Raw genomic sequence first — 16,778 nt, 5'->3', positions numbered from 1 at the left:
GAAACATATCTATCCGTAGGTACAAGTTGTCTCAAACTCGGAGCGCATCTGGTGAAAGCCCGCCAGGACCCTGCTTTCGTCCATCAGTGCACGCACCGCGGTAGCAGGATCCGCGTCGTGGAGCAGCCCGAGCAGCGTCTTGTGAACGGCGCACCGTGAGGGGATCCCAACGGCTATCATCTTAGTGAGCACGGTGTCTTCCGGAAAGGGTGCCGTCTTATAGTTTTCAGTAAAGATCAGTCTCGTGATTTTTCCCAGTATACCGTCCCTGCACACATTGTCCCTGACATCAAAGTCGACGGTATAGAGGTTTATCCGGCATTGTGAGACACAGCAGGGCAGGATGACATCGAGCGATCGGCAGCGCTGACGCTCCTACCCGGACACGGACGTCATCCTCATGTGCTTCAGGATTGACTCGCCCGATTCGCTAGAGAACATCCCAAAGAAGTGGACGCCAGAGGTGCACCACATCTGCCCCACCGTCCTCGTGCAGAATCAGAAGGACCTGTGCCATCATCAGACCGCCCAACTGGAGCTGGCCAATGACACCTCCATTCGAATATCCGTCTCCTTCGACTTGCACTTCAGCACCCGCAAGGAGCAGTTGTGTGTGTGAACGTGTGTGTATAATATTTCTGTGTCATATATTTTTTTTCATATTCTTTACTACATAATGAGCTTTTGAGCATTTCCTTCTCATAAGCATCCACACTAATAAAACTGAAGCGAATGCTGTCCAAGAGATCATGTCGTTTCGCGGATTTAATGCATCAGCTATTAAAATTCGTCGCCAAAATTATGTAATGCATACCATTGAATGCGTGTAATTGTACCGAGGCGAGGGCAGCTTTTTGCAATCAAACATCTGTTGGCTGCTCTTGCAAATGTTCTTTATAAGCCTAGAGTTGGTAAAGTTTTAGGAGGAAGTGGTTTGGAATCTTATATTCGCTCTCATTGAGAGATACAAGAGGCGTACTTCTGGAAATAAATAAAATTCGAATCAAGAAATGCGTCAGGCAGGGAGATAAAATATCTACAAAAAAGTTCACCGTGTGGTAACAGGTTGTATTCTCAGGTATCTACAGAGAAATGCCCACGTAATAGGTTAAAACATCCGCGTACCGCTGATGTTATTTTTTTATCACTTCACCGTGTGGTAACAGGTTGTATTCTCAGGTATCTGCAGGGAAATGCCCAGGTACTAGGTTAATTACATCCGCGTATCGCTGATGTCATTCCTTTATCAAGCAACTCGGAAGATCTATGATAGGGCATAGATGCAAACAAGAAACGGTTCATCTAAAGTAATATGAAGAAACCAGGGTTCAACAGCATCGGAATGGCGTAGAAGTAGACGATAGGCAACAAAACGTCGGAGTAGTAATGAAATACACTTGCTCGCAGGCTCGGACCACGAAGTGAAATAGGTGAATAAATATGGGGTGGAGTGTATTTTGCAGAAACCGAGATCATGAATGACATCACTGTCCCTCAAGAGAAAACTATATAACAACTTTTTCTTACCGCTGCTCATTTATAAGGTAGAAACTTGGAGGCTAATGAACAGGGTTGAACATAAAGTGTGGCCAAAACAGTGAGGTATGGAATAGAAAATGACACGTGTAACATAAGGTGAAAGGAAAAGAGTGGACCAGGGAGTTGGCTCGAATTTATGGTATCTCAGTCAAAATCAAGAATATGCATAGGCAGGGGATTTAAATCTGTATGCAAGATAACCGACGGTCGTTTATGGTAACTGACTGGATACGAAGTGCAGGAAAGCACAGCAGGCGGCGTCAGAAGGTTAGTAGGCTGGAAGAGATTAGGTAGTTTGTGGAGTAGTAGTGAAAAACTCCTAACCAGTATTGAACAATAAACAAGTTGGTTGCCCGAAGTACGTGAAAGTTCACTGCACGCAGTTTTCATCTTTCCATAGTTTTACCAACATGCATTCAAGGCCGCACCGCTCCCCAAAACCTGTCGTGACGTGGCATCAGTCCGCAGTCTTCTGCACCGGTGCTGTCCTACGATTGCCAAATTTTGCTCAACAAGAGGTGCGGAGAGTTTTGCGGATCTGCCGGAAGACATTGGCTTCTATCTAGCGCAGGAGTATGCGAACCCGGCGCTAAGAACGCAAGTCCGGAAGAGGATGCGAGAAGGGAAAGGGGATACAAATTACTGACGTCATAGAGCGTTAAATTTGTGAACAGATGAAGTCCGTGCCCAAGCGAACGAGAGGCCAAAGCGGGCAACGTGTTCCGTCGATCTACCGAAGATATGTTTCCTAAATGACGGCGTTACTGGCACAATACTCTTGAAGTTAAACGAAATGTTTTGAATCTCTTCGCTATGGTGTCTACAGGTGTACCTTTTGGATCGTAATGGAAGGATTTTTAATTACTTAGAAATAACACCACGGAGGTGGTTGTGTTCTGTTTGAAACAAATATTCTGCTCTATATGAGAATAAAAATATGTGAAACCGCCTCTTTCAAAGCGGGAAGGCTACTGCTTGTGTGCCTTCAGGTATTCGTTTCAGTCAAGGACTGGGAATTGCGAAATGTCGCCAAGATCTTAGAGAGAACAATGAAGATCACTGAAGGTTTAATAAAAAACATACGTGAAATTTGAAGCTTTCAGCATACATTTGGTCTGGCGGTGTTCACTTTGTGCCCACTCCATACTGTGCCCGAAACAAATGAAAATTTCATACTGTCCTGCAGCAACTTTCCCTTCAAAGTATAACCGCAAGCTATATTTTCCATTCGAACAACTCCGCTTCGGTTTGTGTTCCGTGGTCCTCTTACCTTTACATCATATATACTTGAGAGCAGCAACAGTAATCGTTCTCCTGGCATGAAAAACTTTCAGAATATAATAGACTCACGTCCCTAAAAGTTTTCATTACACTTCTTTTTTTTCTACAAAGCGCCCATGTTTCATTCCTAAACGGACATTGCAACTATCTGCACCTAAAACCATTTTCGCCACATTTCAGTTATCTGTGCGCATAAACTAATTCGTTACTGTAATCAATCGGCTTCCTGCGTCTTATAATTTCACCCCCAAATATTTTTAATCATCTGGTAGTCCCATTCATCTACTGTGGACATGAGTCCATGGGTTGTTCCTGCCGCTAGGTAACAGGTGAAGGTCATTGAGTGCTACGCGAAGCCCATGAGGGTCTTAGCGAAGGGGGCACACATGTCCGATGGAAAGGACGCCAGCCAGAGAATATTTAGCCTAGCTCGGCAAAACATATACAGTATTGTTGTCGAGACCGCCCTCTTGCGCTGGCACCCGGTTTAAGCACACGCTGGCTCAAAAATCCCAGCAGAGCGCTGATACGCGGCTGTTATGTCATGCTCTTTCGTGCCAGTCCTGGGAGTGCTTCTCAGATAACTCAGTGAGTCCTATTTACAATGTTACTGTGCTGGCATGTACTGAATCTGGATCCTTCCTTGAGAGCACTTTTTAACCGTTGACCCCTTCGAGGGTCACTTGAAAGTCAATTTCCGCATTTGCGGGAGCAGTGTTGTAGCCAGTGGTGCCCACCTGGTGATCTCCTCTAGATTTATCAACAATAGTGACGGTTGTCATGAGTGAATTAGGGTCCCAGGCAGCGTGTTTGAATATCGCCGCTTCGGTCTGATACGTGCGTCGAGCTCGTGCCTTGCATTGCCCTTCATTAATCTGTTTTTGGGTTTCACATTATACCGTCTTCCAGGTCCGCAATCCTTCGCAATTCCATGGCGCTATCTTGGGGCGAGTGGGATCGAGGATTGATGACACAGACGTACAGCTTACTTTGCCCGACTGTTTTCCTCGCACTGAGCACTGCTCTCTGTTTATTTGGCATCTTTAGCAACCTCTCGTGCCGCCGCATTCAGCCGGTTTTCTTCACCAACAGTGCAGCGCGCTCAGCATCTGACGCTGCTTTGTCTGCTCGCTGCGCCGAAGTGATCGCTACTTTTGTGCGGACTTAGCTTGACGCTCGCCTTCCCTGGCAGCCTTGTCAGCGTCGTGAGCGGAGGCATAAACCTGGTGTTGTCGACACAGTCGAGCGGTCTTCTTCTTTGGCGTATAACTGACGCAGCAATCATTATCCTCAAGACGCGCCTTCGCTCTCCTGTGATTTGACTTCATTGCTAGTATAAAACAGTTTTGGGGCGAACGCATTGAAATTCAGTCCGATGCGACAGTGTTCGCACCCACGACTCAACACATGCCTGAAAGCTTACTTAAACCTCATTTCAAGGTATCCTCGCTAGCACGGAGAGCTAGAGATTATAATCACAGACGAGCGCTTATAGGGCAAACCAATTAAAGTTGGCTACTGGGCGTGCTGATAGATGGCGCGTGACTCAGCGACACGTAGGGTGCCTCGATTGGCCAGAGGAGGCGAGCGGGCATCCAGGCACCCTACGACGCACGCTTGAGTGCGCAGTTTGGTGCAAATGTATGCAATCTCGACTAAAACACCTATTGCGGTAGAGAACGCGAAAGAAGAAAGACTTTCTCTGGTATCTCAAAACAAGTATGAATGTCATGCTGCATAGTATCGCAGCCAGGTCAGCATCGCCTGCACCGAGATTGTCTTCGACGCACTGCTAAGATGACACCTGAAGGCCTTGACTGGGGCAGTTCCGGTGGAATGGCTTCTTTTATGCAACTGTAAAAGCATCACGGAAGCGTGATTTTCGTAAAAAAACGAAGGTAACAGGTAGAATCTGGTAAACACAATAGAACTTATAACAAAAGACGGTTTTTGACCTCTTACCAACCCATGAAAAATAATATGTTTCACATGATAAACACAAGAAAAAACGGAACAATAAAAACGGTAATTGTCTGCTCAGTGATGACATGAATAATACGTTGTTTTTATGCGTAATGCAGGTGCGAAACATGACTACCGAAACTTTTTCGTTTTCTCTGGATTCTCTTTGTCGACGAAAAAGAAGATTAAGCCTGTCTTTCTTTCTGCTGATAGTAAGGTAAAGCCTCAAAATTCGAGCAGACAAGTTAGCATCCCGCGGATATGCTGACCAATTCAGCTCAGCAATGACAGAAAGCTTTCTAAACTAAAGTAGGACCGGAAGCAGAGACACAACAAAAGGAAAAGAGAAGGAAAAAGTAAATGGCGCCTTCCAGTTGTGTCGTAAGTGCACAATTTTTTGCACCAATTGAAGAAGATTAGAAAAAAAAACACCACAGTCCTGTGCTGCTTTCGGCTCCGATAAACATGAGAGGGCTCTGCCAGATGGTGAACTCACTTGGTGACATAAGCATGAAGAAAAACACGTGTGGCATCAAGCACGAGAACCCACGTGTAGGCTGCTTGCAAGGCGTCATATACAGGATCGCACTGACATGCAAGAGTGTATACGGGGAAAAGGCACATGCATAAATGAGAGGCTGAATGAACACAAGCGTGCATGTGCCGACATAACGCATCCTAGCAAACTTGGAATGCGCAATGAAAAGTGCCCCCGGAAAACAACGACAAAAAGGAAACATACAAACGTCAAAACAACCAAAATAAAAAATCGAAAGGAAATAAAATAAGAGGAATATCCCGAACCTTTACGTTGATCAAAGTGAAAGAAGATGAATATGTGAACAGCCCATCAGTCAAACTCACCTAGAAAGAATGCGCCCATCTGTTATCGAAACAGCCATAACTGTATGTTCCCAACCTCCCGCCCTTCCTGCAAAAGATTTCTCCGCCTCAAAACTAAAACAGTTGAAAATAAGCGCTCGTTTTGTCCGTAGTCTTTCTGTTCTAGGTAGCAACGTTAGCCCTATCCATTGCAAAAGAAAAAAAGTCTGTTATCAATATAAAAGCTAGAATGTCATGGCTAAACCCCGGATTATTCTGCAAGTGAACCGCACTGCTGAATACCGCTAAGGCCTCTTTGTGCAAAAATTCTGGTGTTGATGTTGTCGGCGTCGGCGTTGGCGTTGTGAGCGAAAAATCATGAGAATGACTCTGGCAGGTGGTGCAAAGAGAGCAACCTAGGAGACACGTAGGCCACCTAGATCAAGTGACCTTTCAGCGTCATCACAACCTGCCCACCGGGTAGTGAGAAAACTGCCCACGGTGTGAAGTGGCAGTTTAGTTATTAACTGTTAGCTCAGGAATAATTACCTGGGCTGCACAAGGGCCGCCGCTGGGAGCACCTGACATTGCACGGCAGTGGAGCAACGCTTAACCGCTGCATCACTGCGCCAGGAGGGGTATGAGCCCCCCAAAAGATTTATGAATGTGAACAGAGATAGACTTTCTGCATATATGTGAAGTAATTACGCTTTTGCGTCCTACCATTAAGGCGAAGCATAAGCGTCCATTCCAAATTTTTCCATTATTTTATATTTTGATGCTTCCGTCCATCGCGCTCTGAATGCTGACCGAAATAATAATAGATAATGTTTGGTGAAGGCACTAATGTAGACTGGTTTCCGTTTTGTTCGAACTTTCTATGGCTTTTTCCACGCAACTTCGAGGAATAAACGTTTTTTTAAGTTCGTTTGTTGTTTTTCTTAGCCTTCCGGTCACTAGTGAGACTGTCGATTTATAAGTCGAGAAGTTCGAAGGCCTCTGCTATGAATTACCTTTACAGGGGTAAAAGCAACAAGAACTTGCTTTTATATACTTTATAAAATTTACAATAGCCGATATATTCATTTTCCTGTTGTTTTCACCCAAATTCTGGCGCACGTAAGGCTAGCAGACAGGCGCTCATCTTCCTGGATGCGGTTTGTATACCTGATGTCTCAGCATAAAAGCTCATCAATTCTTATGAATACTCTTCTTGAGTTTGAAGAGCGCTTTTTTCTGCATATCATTGTCAACAGTGTTGCACATTAGTACCCAGTCAAAACGCACTACAGGATTCTAAGACAGAAAATTTCTGTAATCTGTAGTCTTGTCGTATTTTGGGCCTGTCTTGTGTAGTCTGGCTTGTCTTCTGTTGTCTGTCTTGTCTTTTGTAGTCCTGTCTTGTGTAGTCTGTCTTGTCTTCTGTAGTCTGTCTTGTCTTTTGTAGTCCTGTCTTCTGTAGTCTGTCTTGTCTTTTATAATCTGTCTTCTGTAGTTTGTCCTCTCTTTTGTAGTCGGTCTTGACTTCTGTAGTCTGTCTTTTCTTCTGTAGTTTGCCTTGTCTTCTGTAGTGTGTCTTGTGTAGTGCTCGTACACTGTGTAACAGTCGTTATTGTGTCACCTGTCAATTAACACAGGATTTGTGTTCTGGAGTAGGCAATGCACAAAAATGCACAGCTTGTTAATGGTCGCCTCTCAATTAACACAAGCTTTGTGCATTCCAGAGTAATTCGTGCACAAAACCATTAGAATTGAAATGAAAATGATCAATATTTATTTACTGTTTCGTGCTTTTTTTCGAGCTTGCTGATGCATGCTGTCCAGTGTTGTCCTGGCCGCAGGTTCCTAGATACATCGCCCATGAGCCAAGAAAAATGGTTTTTGTCTTGGCTGAAAAAAAGAAAAAATAGAGATCACCGCTGCTACCTGCGCAAAAAAAAATGTGAAAGCGTTGACGCCTCCTCGACACTGGTCGCCTTTCAAATTTGGCGCCTTGGTTGTTTTCTCGTGGACTTGATTGGTTATCAATCAACCCTTAATTTACCCTCATTTCATCCCAGCAACGATTTCGAGTTTTCAAATTTTCTCCCATGGATCGTTCCTGCCCACTCACTGAATACCTGCCCAGTCTAATCACCCGTTCATTGCCTTTCGCTTCTCAATAATTACCTAACTGCCTTTAATTTATCATTCTTTTTCCTATCTCCTGGTTAAGTATAGGACACTTATCATTGGTCACGTGATTGCTCATTTCGAGTTTTCAAACTTGGCGCCAAGCTTTGGATTTGTCCATACTTCCAGTTTTTCAAACTTGGCACTATGCTGTAGCTCCACCTACTTTCAGCGTTTTCAAATTTTGGGGCACTTTTTCACTGGCCCAGCCATTTTTTTTGGACATTTTCGGATGTAAATAATTATCCGATTATGAAATTTTCTTTTCGAGCAGCATCCTCTCATCATCCTCTGCCAATTACACAACCAATCGTATGACGCTATCTCTTCTGAGTTGCCCACAACTGCTGCGGACACGATCCCCGGCAACATAGCCTAGTAAACTTCTCACTTTATTCAAAATGTTGTAATACTGAACAAGGCTTATGACTGGCCGAGTTGGTACTGACTCACCTTAAAACCAGCCAGAACACACAAGACATGAGCTCAAGAAGCGGGACTAACAAATTGAATTGAAGATTTTGATTATTTGATTTGTGAGGGTTTAACGTTCCAAAGCGACTCAGGCTATGAGGGACGCCGTAGTGGAGGGCTCCAGAAATTTCGACCACCTGGGGTTCTTTAGAGTGCACTGACAACGCACAGTACACGGGCCTCTAAAATTTTGCCTCCATTGAAATTTGACTGGCGCGGCCAGGATCGAACCTGCGTCTTTTGGGACAGCAGCCGAGCGCCATAACCACTGAGCCACCGCGGCGGCATCATTGAAGGAAAGCCACAAAAGAAGACCCGCGAAGAGATACAAGCGCACAATAACCCAAAGCAGTGAAAGGGCGAAGTGCAATCAAAGGTCACTGGCATACTAATGAATCATCTAAAAAAGCAAATTCTTTACGGTGAAGGTTTACCGATGGCTTAGCCACACGTGTCCTTAGCCTTACCGATGTAGTAAGCCTCAACTATCTACCGACAGATTTATCCCTTCCATAAACCACTGATGTGTCGTGGAAATTAGGCGTGCAAAGAGACAGGTCATCCCCGGATTTGCATTCACAAGATTGAGCATGCAGTGCCAGATTAGAATTTGCCTTCCCCCTATAGTGTTGCAGTTATAAAGCAGTGGAACGCAATAAACTCCATTACTTTTGCAAGTGGTGAACCTTTTTTTGTCACACTCTCCATTGTGGACAAGTACCCAGTTTTATCAAGCCATTTTAATGGCGGCGCAAAGGCCTCCTGTCTTCCACTTCGCTGTTAAGACAACCGCAGCATTAAGCTTTCCCGCGACTTTCTTGAGACTGTGAAATACTGTGGAGGTAAGGTGTATCAGCATCATCGGAGTATGTGCTCCTTTCCCTCGAGCGACTGAAAACATACTATGACAGGTTGTTGAGATGGGCAAGTGGGAACCCAGCTGCTTGGAAACCTGCTACAAGAATGCATCCTCAGCAGTGATGACTTATGAAAAGCTGATGTCATGCACACGATTGCACACCCAGCAAGTGTTTCCATCTTTACTGACCTTAACCAGCGACAAATACACCTCTTCACCATCCTTCCCCAGCAACGAGTGGTCCGACTCGTAGCTAAAAAGAGCCTTCCCCGATCTTTAGCTGAAGCCCCGACAAACATATTCGTTCACAAAGCGCAGGTCTGCATCAAGAAACTGCTAACGGTTCTGCTTAGACAATTTTGATGTAAAAGACAGGCCTTGACCGCATGCCTTAAGGACTCCTAAAACATCTTGTGCCAACTTATCTGAGCCTTCTATGTCCAGAAAAATTAAATACTCATGAACATAACGAAATGCTACTATGCCAAGGTCTTCCAAACAGGGCTCTAATGCCTTATCGACTTTAGACAAAAAAATGTTGCTGAGCAAAGGTACGACTTGCGTGTAAATACCGCCCTGCCAACTGACAAATGCGGATTTGCAGTAGAAGTACAACAGGCCCATGAAGCCAGCAACCGAAATCACGCAATCATCTGTAAAAGCATGTTCATTGTTCACCCTGATGCAGTTTGCACATGTGACAATAAATAGTGCAGGCCCTCCATGTCGATGCTCACTGCAGAGCACCTGTCCAGGTTGCTGTCCACAAGAAACAAGAACTCCACAGAACTCCACTTTTGTGAATTGGCAAGGCGGTATTTACATCAGAAATCAGGCATATGCAGAGGGTCACAGGCTGCACTGTTCCTCCTCGACATTCTTCTGTCCAGAGTCGATACCGCATCAAAGCCCTGTTTGGAAGACCTCGGCATAGTAGCATTTCGTTATGTTGATAGCTACCTAATTTTTTTGCGCAAGGAGGGCTCAGATAAGTTGGCACAAGACGTTTTAGAAATCTTTAGGCATGTGGTCAAAGCCTATCTTTTATGTCTGAATTTCACTACGCATGACCGTTTGTAGCTTCTTGACTTAGACCTGCGCTTTGCGGACGACCACATATGGTGGCGCCACAGCCCAAGATCAGGAAGCCTCTTAGCTACGAGTTGAACCACTCGAGGCTGGTAAAGGACAAGTTGGCAATCGCATGCATCACGACCACTTTATAGAAGTCATGCCATTACAGTGTTTGGAATGCATTCCCGGAGCAGGTTTCCAAGCCAATGGCACCTGGGTTCCCACTTGCCCATCTCGCGCACCTGTCAGAGTGTGTTTTTACTCTCTCGAGGGAACGGAACACCATTCACATGATGCTGACGTAGTTGAGCAGCACAAAAAGACGGGCTCTATACCTTACCTCCATGCCATTTCGCACCGTCCCAAGAAAGTTGCACCAAAGTATGATGTTGCTGTTGTCTTGACCGCTAAAAGTAAGGTAGGAGAACTTTGCTTCTTCGTTCAAACTAGGCTTGATACAACTACGGGTAATCATCCGCTATGCACAGTGGCAGATAAAAAATGTTCACCACTTGCAAACGTAAATGGGCTTTTTGCAGTCCACTGCCTCGTAGCTGAAACTACTACGGGCAGACAAGCAGATATCTGAATGTGCGCCTGGCTGAGAGCACTTTCACTGTATAGAGAGGAAGGCGAATTTTCACCTGACACTGCACGTTCAATCTCGTGAATGCAATCGGAGGACGACCTTTCTCTTTGCACACCTGATTTCTGCGGCACATCAGTGGTTTAAGGAAGAGATAAATCTGTCCTGATATAGTTGAGGCTTACTACATCAGTAAGGCTAAAAACAAGTGCCTGGCTAAACCGTCGGTGAACCTTCACTGTAAGGAATTAGTTTTTTAGATGGTTTAGTAGTATGTCAGTGCCTTTCGATTGTTTTTGCCCTCTCACTGCTTTGGAGTTTGCGTGCTTGAATCTTTTTGCAGGTCTTCTTTTGCCACTTTCCTTCACTAAAATTTCAGTTGTTAGACCAGCCTCATCTTGTGCTCATCTCTTCTGTTTTGTGTCTTCTGGCTGGTTTTAAGATGTAATACTGAATGCTGGAAGACAGCCATTTTAGAGTCAAGTGCACTTATAATGGCCACAGCTATAATGAATGTTCATTTATTACAAAAAATAGTGCTTACTTCATTAATTTATGCATGAAGTATATGACACTGCATCAAAATAAAAAAAGGACTAAGCCTCTAACCCTCATGGCCACACTGCAGTTACAGCAAACAAAAGGACACCATAAACCTGCCCCACATCCAAAAGCTTGCACTTCAGGCCAATGCAGAAACAAGATCAGATTACTTCCCAAACTGCATGACACTGCCACGCAAAGTAAAGATTGTGACAGGCAATAAAGGAGCAACAAAAAGCGAACTGTAGGTAGCAGGCAATCTCATGCAGACAAGCTACAAGGTCAGGCCAACATAGATGTGGAAGAAATTTGAAAAAAAAAGCCACAAGCACATAATATTTTTTTAAGGTTTTCACAGCCCTTTAAATGGCAAATACTTTCCTGAAAAAACATAACAGAGGGGGCAATTTTTTTTCGGCAATCAATTTTTTAATGTACTTCATTATTCTTGAAGCATGGGCTGGCATAGAGCAGTCAGATTAGTGCATGCGTTCCTAAGCAATGTAATGCCAAAAACCGTACTTACAGAAAAAGCTTGCCTTACTGAGTGAATACCACTGGCCATCCACTAATTTCCCAGCCTGCTCCAGGTCCCTGGCAAAAATCACACGCAACTTGGTGGCTTGCACAACTTCCATGCAACTCTTGGTCTTTAGCTGGAAAAAAATTGAGGGATCAGTGAGATATCAAATTTTACATGCATTGCTTTGTTTCAATGACCGACTAAGAAAAAAACAGCGGTTTCTGTGAGCGCAACTATATTTTCACACTAGCTTTCTACAGTAAACCACGTTTATCGCGACCTAATTCCCACTGACTTGCTGCACGGCCCCAGCACTACTGTGTATAGCACTATGGTTTCAAATGCTTGTTAGCTCTGAGCCCTTGGGCTTGCACTCGGTAATGCAGAAAACCTCGGAAAGGGCAACCAGAGCTTCGAGCTTTAAGCCATAGGTATTCAGAAGCTCAGTGGTCTGTGGGAGAACTTTTGGCTGGGTGACACAGTAGCAAATGCTGCTCCAGCTACTTTCACTCTATTGCAAAAAACTCTCACAGCAGAGACCTGTCCTCCATTTTGCATTGCAGAAACAATCACTGAAATTCAAAGCACGCATACTAAATGCACACCTACCTTCCAACACAGCTTCATAATAATGGGTATAATTATTAGAATGAAATACCAGTTAGTACATGTAGTTTTCAGTTTATCCAAATATTATAAGCAACCGACAAACAATAAACATTAAAAGAGAAATAAAATAGCCAGAATTGTTTAAAAAATCTGTCACAAGAATTATGTGACATCCACTACACTCCAGCAGTTCTTCGGCATTTTGCACCTTCAAACCACACTTTCTTACAGGCACATTTGCACAGAAATTGCGTTGAAACTGATCTTTAAGAATCTTTATTGGTGCAACAGGAGGGGAAACCAGGTTTTACTCAAAAACGAAGGGCCCTACACATTGCATCACAAGCCCAGATGGTGCACTTGAGTCGCCTCTTATGCTTATGCAAGAAACAGGAACAGAGATATCTTGACTAAATCAAAAAAGGGGAAGTGCAATGCATGTGTAATGCAGAGAAGATATAAGCAATACCACACTAAAACACTGGGAGGATTCCAAGAGTAGGTGAATGCACGAATGGGTGGCAATCAGATGGCTAAATGAGATTAGGAAATTTGAGGAAAAAGGGTGGTAGCATGTGGCATAGAATACAGTTACCTAAAATGAACTAGAGAACCATTGTTCTGCACTAATTTTAACCGCACATTCACACGACAGACAAAATCACTAACTCCAGGAACGGACTGCGCATCAGGCAACTCAATATCAGTCACCATTGCAAATCGCACCAGCACCGCAGACTGCACATGAGGAAAAGTAGACATATTTTTGCTCTCAACTTTGAGCAGCAGTCAGCAGTGCTTTTAAGAGCAAAGCTCTAAAGTACGGCAACATTAGCACTTTGTTTTACTGACATGAGGGTGCTTGCGAGCGTGCAAGTCCCATGTTTGTTTTGTGCCAAATGTGTTAATTGAGAGGTATGTTTAACTAAAGAGGGGCATCTAACATGGGCATCAGCTCTTCATTACTTCCCTTCTATATCCCTCCCTTATATCACGGTTCAAGTGTCCACCAAAAAGTGAGACAGTTACTGTTACATTTTATTCAATTTTCCTTCAACTAATTTTAAATTTTTCAAGTATACAGCTTTAAGAAAGTAGAGGTACAAACTGTGCAGTATAACCATATGCTATGGCAATAAACCAGCAATAAATCTGTGCTGACAGCAGCTTGCCCAGTGCATTGCAAGGATGCTATGCCATACAAGGATTGGTGTCATCGTGCAATGTTACATTACTGACTGACAATTTGGTCTCTGTATCAAAAATACTAGTAAACCATCATTGTAGAGCACAATGTTTTTAAAGGGATAAATGAACATGTATGTCCTTTTCGAGGACACACATGCATACCAGGCAACAGGTGTGCAATGCCAACGCACGTTTATGTTCACAGAAGCTGCGTCAAGAGCTACATCAGTAACTATATTTTGTACAAGTCTACAGTTCCGGTAATTATAAGCTGAGGTACTGCTGTGAAGTGCATGTACAGTTTCATGCATTTCTAAACCTAGCTGCAAGCCTATATCGAAAACATTTTTCTAAATAGGCAGCTAAGATAAGCATCACTGAAAAAGAATAACTACCATGAATGGATCAGGAGGGATGACACAGCCAAAGGCAGGAAGCACGCATGGCCCAATAGATGCTTGCCACTGGCAACTGCAAATAAATAAATCCAGAGCAACAGCTGTCAGTGGCTGTAGCCATGTCATAAATGACAAGAAAGGAAATCGTCTACTGCTTTAAAAACTAAACTTAGACGTAATTTAAGTAAATAAAAAACCAATGAGCTAGCCCATAACAAAACAAATGAACAGATTTTATGTAATGCACCCATATAAATTCTTTGAGAAGAGTCACAATGACTGTTATAACCACACTGAAAGATGAGCTGGCTGAAATACCGCACACCAATCTGAATATAGGATGTGCAGGATGTCATTAATTCCTATCATGGTGCCTTGCACCAATGTCTAGGTATTAAATTGAAAGTTGCAACCAGTCTGCCTTGGTTAAATGAGAAGAGAGAATGGAAAAAGCATGCCTTCACTAGCAAGAAGCTTGATATCTCACAGCACAGCTTAGCATCATAAAAAAATTGCTAGCGAATTTAACAAATCTGCATACAATTAAAAGCTGCACAAATTTGTCGACTGGCAATGAAAGTAAGGGCAAGAGAAACAAAAAAATACCAAAGAACACTCGTGAGTGCGGCGAAGGGAGGTCTGTGGGTAGGATCCCGTGCCTGGGAAGAGTTCCGAGCTCGGAGAATCGCCGGCACCACAGCTGATGGCACGCAACCAAGAATAAATAACAAAGCGAAAATAAGGAATAAAAAACCATCGACAATGGCGAACGACTGGAATGCGGGCCGCAAAAGCGAGGGATATAGCAAAAAGGTAGAAATCCTAAATAATTGTGCAGTTGCATCTCCGACAGCTCGCAGTGCTCAGGAGAGGAAGCATCAACGTTTACAGCTCAGGAGACGCAAGATTGATCTAACTTTGACATAACACTGCCTCAAATCCTGTTCCACTGGGGAAGCACAGACAAGTTTACAAATGACAAGGCGATGAATATGAACTAGCCTTTCGCGTGCGATCACTGTCTCAGAATTTAGTATGACGCATATAAAGGCACAAGCACTAATCCGATTAGTACTAACCCTGAGCAAAATAGTGCGGCGTCTGATCGCAGCTGGCCTAGCGCGAGCGCTCCGCCGCGCGGCACTTCTCGCTCATCGTCTTCTACGCAGTGCAAATCCATGCTTTCGCACCGAGTGTCGAAGCGCTAGCAAGCGAAAGCATAACTCTGTTTTGATATCTGGTGCCATTTTTATTTACCACTGCACGCGAGTACTAAATGCGCATAAAGACAATGAGAACAACACTTGTCGTGAAGGATATAGGCCCTGCTTTTTTGGCGCCGCATTATAGCTGCGGCAACCGCAGGCGGACTGCCTCCACTCACATCCCTATACAGCCGCATACAAATAGCGCGTGTGAATACAGATCATTAGCAAAGAAACGCAGAGCGGGACTCACCGGTCATGCGATTCATCCAGGCTTAGTAAAACCGCGCAGGAGTCTTCGTTCCCTTTACAGACGACAAGACGTCGCAGCACTGTTTTTTCTTCATGGCTTACCCGTTGAAACTCGTCAATGTTGACAGGCCGAAATTCTGGTCGTTGGCTTCCAAAACACACTCCTGCCCACCTTCCTATTGAATGAGTTCTTCACACGTGTCCGCCGTACAAGCACTCAAGCAATGCCTCAAAGAGGCAAATAATACAAAACACGACGCGTCGGTTGCGCTGCAATGGCGCCGACGGCTTCGCTTTCGTGTCGGTGAAAAATTGCAACCGACAAAAAATTTGTTATTTAAACCATGAATATTTATATTATCTTCACAACAAAGACACTGCATTTATTTTAAATTATTTTTAGAATATTTAAGAATACTAAAGCGCTTTCAGTTACTTTTTCTGGCATGTCGTTTGTAGAAGCTGCGATCCTGTGATCCCCTGAAGTGACCCGGATGCCCTAGCAGACGACGGAGCCGACGACGGTGTTGACAGAATGCAATTTCGTTTGATGCCAGATAAAATCACTAACCTGTGACAAAAACAGCGAAGAAAAGCGCCGTATCTCAAGCTGGCGAATATCGTGGATAAGTTGAACGCAATTGGCACGATGGAGAGTAGCTGCGATGCATTAATTGCGCGACACTGGCACGCTCACCGGAGATCATGAAACTTAATAGCTTAATCGGTGACCAGTACAAGCGGATTGCTTTGATATCAACTGCGTTACGAAACTACGTCGATACTTGCGTCTCACTTTAGCTAATATGCAACAGCGGCTAGCACTCGCCGCATCCTGATCGCGTGTAGTTTAACAAGCAAGAGCCCACCAGCGCATGGAAGCAGCCGTGTTTTCGAGTTCGTATCGTTACGATAAATACCAGCTGTTTCGGCACGTACTGGAATTGAAGTTCTCAGCCTGAGCGTCACGGACGGTGACGATGGCGTCGCGGACGATCTTAACTAAGACTCGCCGCAAAGCAGCCGATAACCCAAGCATATGAGCGTTAAAGGTTGTTCACCAGTACTGCAAACGTGGGCATAAAGTATCGCTCAGTCGCAGCGCCAGTTGCTCGCTTCTCGATTTTCCAGCCTTCCGAGTGAAGGTCGCAAGCTATTGAGCCAATCAGTGAGCCAGCCGGAGTGAGCGAGGCGAGCTTTCGGGAACGACGCCGCCCGCGGGCGCGCCGAGCAATGAACTACGCGCTACCCCCTGGCTGCCCTAGTCGTCGCTAAGCCTAGCCGGTTTCAC

At 44.5% G+C, this 16,778-nt stretch overlaps 1 long non-coding RNA gene across 1 annotated transcript; it reads right to left on the bottom strand.

The window, feature by feature from the left end:
- Positions 1 to 7,368: 7,368 nt before the first annotated feature.
- Positions 7,369 to 14,727, bottom strand: LOC144103404 (uncharacterized). Its single transcript, XR_013308293.1, has 3 exons — positions 14,637 to 14,727; positions 11,839 to 11,968; positions 7,369 to 7,494 (listed from the first exon to the last, which is right to left on the bottom strand). It is a non-coding gene; the product is annotated as an uncharacterized LOC144103404 (long non-coding RNA).
- Positions 14,728 to 16,778: the final 2,051 nt, after the last annotated feature.

Source organism: Amblyomma americanum, chromosome 1 (genome assembly GCF_052857255.1).
Source record: "Amblyomma americanum isolate KBUSLIRL-KWMA chromosome 1, ASM5285725v1, whole genome shotgun sequence".
NCBI lineage: Eukaryota > Metazoa > Arthropoda > Arachnida > Ixodida > Ixodidae > Amblyomma > Amblyomma americanum.
This window is presented reverse-complemented; position numbering and strand designations above follow the sequence as displayed.